Source organism: Giraffa tippelskirchi, chromosome 5 (assembly GCF_054371585.1).
Source record: "Giraffa tippelskirchi isolate mGirTip1 chromosome 5, T2T-mGirTip1v1.2.pri, whole genome shotgun sequence".
In the NCBI taxonomy this organism is placed as follows: Eukaryota; Metazoa; Chordata; class Mammalia; order Artiodactyla; family Giraffidae; genus Giraffa; species Giraffa tippelskirchi.
In genome coordinates this window covers 9,340,176-9,347,916 of record NC_137279.1, presented here as the reverse complement: position 1 = coordinate 9,347,916, position 7,741 = coordinate 9,340,176, and the positions used below count along the sequence as shown (strand labels likewise).

Below are 7,741 nucleotides of genomic sequence, written 5' to 3'. Positions count from 1 at the left end.
ACTGCGGCAAAACAAGAGAACACTTGCTCCAATTATGGGAGCAGCCCAACTTTGCTCTTGCCAATTATTGCCAGGGTTTCCAACTCTTCTAACATTTCAAGGGAAGTTGGAACTTTGGATTTTATGTGAAATCTCCTATTTAATATAAATGAACATTTCAACATTTTTAATTGAAGTATAGTTGATTCATAATGTTGTGCTAGTTTCTGGTATATAGCAAAGTGATTGATATATAAATATATGTATATTCTTTCCCATGGTTTATCATAAGAGATTGAATATAGTTCCCTGTGCTATACAGTAAGTTCTTGTTGTTTATCTACTTTATACGCAGTAGCTTACATCTGCCAATCCCAAACTCCTAATTTATCCCTCCCTTGCTTCCTTGATAGCTCAATTGGTTAAGAATCCGCCTGCAATGCAGGAGACCCAGGTTTGATTCCTGGGTTGGGAAGATCGGCTGGAGAAGGGATAGGCTACCCACTTCAGTATTCTTGGGCTTCCCTTGTGGCTCAGCTGGTAAAGAATCTGCCTGCAATGAGGGAGACCTGGGTTCAATCCCTGGGTTGGGAAGATTCCCTGGAGAAGAGAAAGGCTACCCACTCTAGTATTCTGGCCTGGAGAATTCCATGGACTGTATAGTATAGTCCATGGGGTAGCAAAGAGTCGGACACGACTGAGCGACTTTCACTTAACCCCTTTCCACTTTTTGTGCTGTGTGTGCTTAGTCGCTCAGTCATATCTGACTCTTTGCAACGCCATGGACTGTAGCCCGCCAGCCTCCTCTGTCCATGGGATTTTTCAGTCAAGAATACGGGAGTGGGCCATCATTTCCTCCTCCAGGGGATCTTCCCAGCCCAGGGATCGAACCAGTGTTTCCTGTGTCTCCTGCAGATTCTTTACCTGCTGAGCCATCAGAGAAATCCCCTTTCCCCTTTGGTAACCATGAAGTTGTTTTCTGTGTCTGTGAGTCTCTGTTTTGTAAGTAAGCTAATTTGTATCATATTTTATTACAAGTAGTGCTGCTATGAACACTGGGGAGCATGCATCTTTTAGAATAAGAGTTTTCTCCAAATAAATGCCCAGGAGTGGGATTGCTGGATCATATGGCAGCTCTTAGTCTTTTAAGGAACCTCCATACTGTTCTCCATAGTGGCTGTACCAATTTACCTTCCCACCAACAGTGTAGGAGGTTCCCTTTTCTCTACACCCTCTCCAGCTTTTATTACGTGTAGACATTTTTATGATAGTCATTCTGACCAGTGTGAGGTGCTACCTCATTGTAGTTTATGTTTTAATATGTTTTAAACCCTGTGTGAGCCAAACAAAACATGTCTGCCAGCTGCAACCAGCCTGAAGCTCTCCATCTTATGTCCTAAACATCTGAATAATGTTTTTTTTACTGCAGTAATACATACCCATAAAAAATACAAACATCAAAGAATTAAGGTGAATGAGAATGTTATTCTCCCAATCCTTCCCTCCAAATCCTATTCTCTTTCTTAGAGGCAGCCTCTAGTTCAGCAGGCTGGAGCTATGTGTAATCTGGACACTGGAGAAAAGCTAGGATCTGCAAATTCTAGATATATATACTCTAGTAAACTTTCATGTATATGTACAGGACATACATGTGTGAGGAAATATGAACTAGGATGTTTATTGCTGTGAAAAAATTTTAACATCCTAGTCCCCATTTTAGAGAATGACATGAACTATGATATATTCATATGACAAAATGCTATATAGCAGTTAAACCAGATGAACTAGATATTCATGTATCAAATGTATAGATCCTAAAAACATGAAGTGAGGATAGAAAATAAATAAAACAAAATTATCTTCTCTATTTATTTCTATCATCTATCCACTAGTTCGAGTATAAAACATGGACCAGGTGGAAACTTGTTTAACTCATTGGTACTAGTATCCTATTGCTGCTATAACAAACTAGCACTGACTCAGTAACGTTGAAGAATACAACTTTGTTATCTTACAGTTTTCAAGGCAGAAGTCTGCAGTGAGTCAACAGGGCTGAGTTCTTTCTGGAGGTTCTAGAAGAGAATCCTTGCCTTTTCCAGCTTCTAGAGGCTGCCCACATCCCTTGGTTCTTGGCCCAAGTGCACCAACTTCTGCTTGTATCACTACATGTCTTCTGACTCTGGCCCTCCCTCTAGTAAAGATACTTTTGGTTCCACTGGGCCTAGCAGAATAATCTCCCCATCTCAACCTCTTTAATTAAAGTACATCTGTTAGTTCCCTTTAGCCATGTAAAGCAATGTATCCCCAGCTTCTAGAGGACTAGGACCTAAACATTTTTAGGAGGGCAGTATTCCCTGCTGGCTCAGTGGTAAAGAATTCACCTGCCAAGCAGGAGCCGTGGGTTTGATTCCTGGGTCTTGAAGATCCCCTAGAGAAGGAAATGGCAACCCGTTATGGCAACCCGTTCCAGTATCCTTGCCTGGGAAATCCCATGGACAGAGGAGCCTGGCAGGCTGCAGTCTATGGGGTTGCAAATGAGTCAGGCACGACTGAGCGACTAAGCAACAACAAAATTTAGTCATGATAGCCATTATCTGAGGAGAGAAGGAAGAAAATAGAATGGGGGAGATGAACTAAGAGAAACTACCTTTATATGCCAAGTTTTATTTCTTCGCTTTAAAAAAGTTATCTGAGGGACATCTCTGGTTATCAAATGGCCCTGAGAAGACCCAGCTTGGGGCAATACTTTTGAGAGCTTCTGGAGCGGAGAATGGGGCCTTTAAACACCCTTTCTTCACTTATTTCACCCTTCTACTCCCACTCTCCCTTCAACCAAAACATATCTGCTTTTATCTGGTTTTCATGTTGGGGTTCCACATAAAATAGCATAATTCAAAAAGATATTCTGCTGTTTAAACACAGACACATATATGCATGCATGCATGCACACACACATACACGGTTTGAAAACCACTAATTCATTTCAATTTTCATCACTGTGTGATTGAAGAGTCAATATGGGAAAGAAAAAGTAATTTGTAATTACACAAAAGGTGTTACTATCTCTTAGTAAATCTCTTTTATTTGTGAGTCAGAGGCCAGGTCACTGCAGCAGACCCACAGAGGAAAACCTTAAGATTTTCCAGTAACTGGAATTGTTTTATCTGAAAACGTTTCCTGGAGTCACGGATTCCTAGGACAGGGGTGTGGAGGCAAGGAAGGAGAGGGTGTTTCTCGAGGAGGAAAAATCCTTTGTTGGTCCTCCTGCCTCCAGATGAATAATGAAACTGCTGATAAGAGGGCTATTAGGAAGGGAAGATAGTAATAAACCTTTAAATCTCAAAAGTAGTTGTTTTTTTTTAAATGATACCAGATTTCCCAGCCCGCCAGTAGACTCAGAGATCATTCCTCTGCCTCCTTTTATCCTCACTTGCTTTTGTGAAAATATGTGTATTTTCCTTATTCTGTCTTTCTAAGTCTGCTTTTTGCCTGTCTGTTTTTTACTTCCATATTTATTGTATTTTATTTGAAGTAGGAAGACAGGGCTGGCTGTCATGCCTCCCAGGCAGGGTATTTATGCGGGAACAGGGAGGATGGAGGTGCTATCCAGACAAAGCTTTCTTAACCAGTCATGGAATAAAGGCTATAAGGAGACTTAGCCTCCACATAGAGGAGAGCAGAAGGAACAACTGGTCAACCCAAGATCACTGGCTTGGCCATGTGCTGTGCTGTGCAGCAGGCAACAAAGCGAGTAGAGCCAGCATTCACGTCTGGAGACTGTATAATATCAAGCTTTTGAAAATTTTTCATTGGCACTGACAAATGACTTGATTTCCAAGTGGAGAGGTGCATTAAGAGGCTGCCCTCAAACCAGCTTGTATAGATTAGGTCTGGGTGTAGTTGAGAGCACTGGTGACTAACATTTCCGGGACAGGCACCTGCCAAGTGGTCATCCTTATCCTAGGCATTTGCAGACTGCCGCAGAAACTGTTGGTGGCCTACTCAATTTGCATTTCTACCTCTCTTTCCTCTTGACAGGGCCCCAGTCTTATTCATCTCTTCTTTCATTCTGAGGCTCAGAGAAAGGTGATCTTATCCCCCAATTCCAAAGATAAATATTGATCAGTCTAAACCAATCACAATATTTCCATTTCCCTTGATATTAACTAACTGGCTTAGGAAGGGTCATATGATATAATTCTGGCCAATAAAACATGAAGGGAACTCTTTTTGGAGGGGAGGGGGAGGGTTCTGGGAAAGAGACACAGAAAGAGATAGCTTTTCTCGCTGGGTGTTGTGTCTGGATGACATTCCTGAAATTGTTTGCATTATCGTATTATCAGCCTCAGGATAAATGTCAGCAGAGAGAGGAGGACAGAGCCAAGAGTCCCGATAGTCTCCCCTGAAGCTTGGGATAACTCTGGACTTCCTAGCACGTGATGTGATAACGTTTTTATTGTTTAAATCATATTAAATTGGAGGTTCTGGTACTTGCATCAGAAATTGTTCTGATATCCATAGGTTAGTCCACTTAGTCTTCACCATTGTCTGTGAGGAATATAGCTCCTTCTTACAGTTTAAAAAATGTATTTAAGTTAATACACCTGATAAATAGCACAAATTCAATGCAGTTCTAACTTTATGAAAGAGATGGAACCAGGCATCAACCTGAAGCCAAGGGCAGAATTTTGTCCACAATGTCTAGTACAGTTCCAGACATACAGTAGCCATTCTAAATGAACTAGCCCAAATCCCAGGTTTATATTATTACCATATGCTACTACTTTCAGTTCAGTTCAGTTTAGTCACTCACTTGTGTCCAACTCTTTGTGACCCCATGGACTGCAGCACACCAGACTTTCCTGCCCATCACCAACTCCCAGAGCTTCCTCAAACTCATGTCCATTGAGTCGGTGATGCCATCCAACCATCTCATCCTCTGTCATCCCCTTCTCCTCCTGCATTCAATCTTTCCCAGCATCAGGGTCTTTTCCAATGAGTCAGTTCTTCGCATCAGGTGGCCAAGTGTTGGAGTTTCAGCTTCAGCATCAGTCCTTCCAATGAATATTCAGGATTGATTTCCTTTAGGATTTACTGGTTGGATTTCCTTACAGTCCAAGGGACTCTCAAGAGTCTTCTCCAGCACCACAGTTCAAAATCATCAATTCTTTGGTGCTCTGCTTTCTTTATAGTCCAACTCTCACATCCATACATGACTACTGGAAAAACCATAGCTTTGACTAGATGGACCTTGTTGGCAAAGTAATGTCTCTGCTTTTTAATATGTTGTCTAGCTTGGTCACAGCTTTTCTTCCAAGGAGCAAGCATCTTTTAATTTCATGGCTGCAGTCACCATCTGCAGTGATTTTGGAGCCCAGGAAAATAAATTCTGTCACTGTTTCCATTGCTTCCCCATCTATTTGCCATGAAGTGATGGGACCAGATGCCATGATCTTTGTTTTCTTTTTTTTTTTTTTTTTTCAGTTGGGGGCCAACCACTTTACAATATTGTAGTAGTTTTTGCCACACATTGACATGAACCAGCCATGGTCCACACGTGCCCCCCATCCTGCGATCTTTGTTTTCTGAATGTTGAGTTTTAAGCCAGCTTTTTCACTCTCCTCTTTCACTTTCATCTAGAGGCTCTTTAACTCTTCTTCGGTTTCTGCCATAAGGGTGGTGTCATCTACATATCTGAGGTTATTGATATTTCTCCTGGTAATCTTGATTCCAGTTTGTGCTTCATCCAGCCCAGCATTTCACATGATGTACTCTGCATAAAGTTAATAAGCAGTTAAATACAGCCTTGATGTACTCCTTCCCCAATTTGGAACCAGTCCGTTGTTCCATGTCTAGATCTAACTGTTGCTTCTTGACCTGCATACAGATTTCTCAGGAGGCAGGTAAGTGGTCTGGTACTCCCATTTCTTGAAGAATTTTCCACAGTTTGTTGTGATCTACACTTTAGCACTAGCAGATAACTTCTATTTCCCACAATATGGTGGAGCAGACATTCTGAAAAGTCCTGTCCATGCCAAATGCCTAAAATATCTAAAAATAACCTAAAACTTTTTTAAAACTTTAAAAATGTATTGCTGAACTGCTGTGCCTATATATCATTCCCCTCCCCATATACACACAGACAGAAAAGGAAAAACGAAAAGGCCAAAAAATCAAAGTGAAAGAAAAATCTAGAGAGGTAAGTGAGTGCTAAAGCTAGAGGCACCATGAAGAGACATCTGTCAGTTTCTAGCAACCAGAGGGCCACAGAAGCTTAAGGATCAGATACCCCAATACAAACCTGGACTTCTGCAGGGCTGAATTGCAGTGGAATTGGGGTACCCGACAAAAGGACTTAACAAGGAATTACCTCTCTTGGCTTTTGCTCTCAGTTTGAGAGAAAAAACCAAAAAGCTCCCTTGAGATACGTGTCACCATAACCCATTCCTTGATTCAGGTTTAGGGTTCAAATTCACTCTACTTATATAGTCTAGAAAACCTCAAATTGAGAATCTCATTTAAATTGTTCCTGGGTAGGTGGTGACTCTGAGTGCCTAGAAGAAGCAAGTGTAAATCCTCTCTTGAGGAACACACCAGGCTCAGCCAGGCCTCAGAGAATCCCAGCCGGTAAAGACCCAATAAATATAAACTCGCAGTTTTTTGAGGAATTCCCTGGTGGTCCAGTGGTTAGGACTCTGTGTTTTCACTGCTGAGGGCCCGGGTTCAATCCCTGGTTGGGGAACTAGGATCCCACAGGCCATGTGGCATGGCCAAAAACAAAACAAAACTCAAAGTTTTAAAAAACAAATGGTAAAATATACAAGGAAATAAAACGCCATGAATGAGAGTCCGAAGAAACAACCAACAGAAGAATCAAACTACAGAGATTGTGCGTTGTTTAAAGCATACCCTTTAGGATTACTTGATTCTAACCTTTCATTACCTTTGATTTATTTTAAAACTCTGTGGGTAGTAGAGAACTGATAGCAGTATAAATTAATTATGCTCACCTATGGACATTCAAATGAAATCTGTCCAGTGGAGGGACAACATTTCTTCTCCCCACCCTAAAAAAACTAGTTTTATATCTATTTGCAAATTCTTTGCAATATTCCTGACTGATAAATGTGTTGTCCTTTGGATTCCTTTGAGTCAGTTGTAACATCTGCCTAGTCCTCTCACTGTGTGTGCTGTGCTTAGTTGCTCAGTCATGTCTGACTCTTTGTGACCCTGTGGACTGTAGACCACTAGGCTCCTCTGTCCATAGAATTTTCCAGGCAAGACTACTGGGGTGGGTTGCCATTTCCTTCTCCAGGGGATCTTTCCAACCCAGGGATTGAACCTAGGCTCCCACATTGCAGACAGATTCTTTACTATCTGAGCCACTGGGGAAGCCCGAAAAAGAATATATATAAAACTGAATCACTTTGTTGTACCCCTGAAACATTGTAGATCAACTGTACATATGTATATACATATATATATGAAAAGTGGAAGTGTAGTCACTCAGTCGTGCCTGACTCTCTGCAAGCCCACGGACTGTAATACGGATACAAGTTAGAGAAGAGGTGGTGAGCAGTGGGAGGTCATTCAGAGTGTACTCCCCTACTCCTGGGCAGAGTCCACCACTATCTTAAAGGCAGCTCCCAAGGTTAGCATCTCACCCAGTTTTCTTTGGAGCAAGAATGCCAGGGTTCAAACCGTGGTCCCAATATTCAAATCTGAGAGGCTTGGGTCAAGTTACTTAAACCTTGCCTGCCTC

General features: G+C 41.7%; 1 non-coding gene across 1 annotated transcript; it reads left to right on the top strand.

Annotated features, from left to right (window-relative positions):
* The first annotated feature begins 6,648 nt into the window (after positions 1-6,648).
* TRNAE-UUC (transfer RNA glutamic acid (anticodon UUC)) lies at positions 6,649-6,721 on the top strand. The gene has a single exon. It is a non-coding gene; the product is annotated as a tRNA-Glu (tRNA).
* Positions 6,722-7,741: the final 1,020 nt, after the last annotated feature.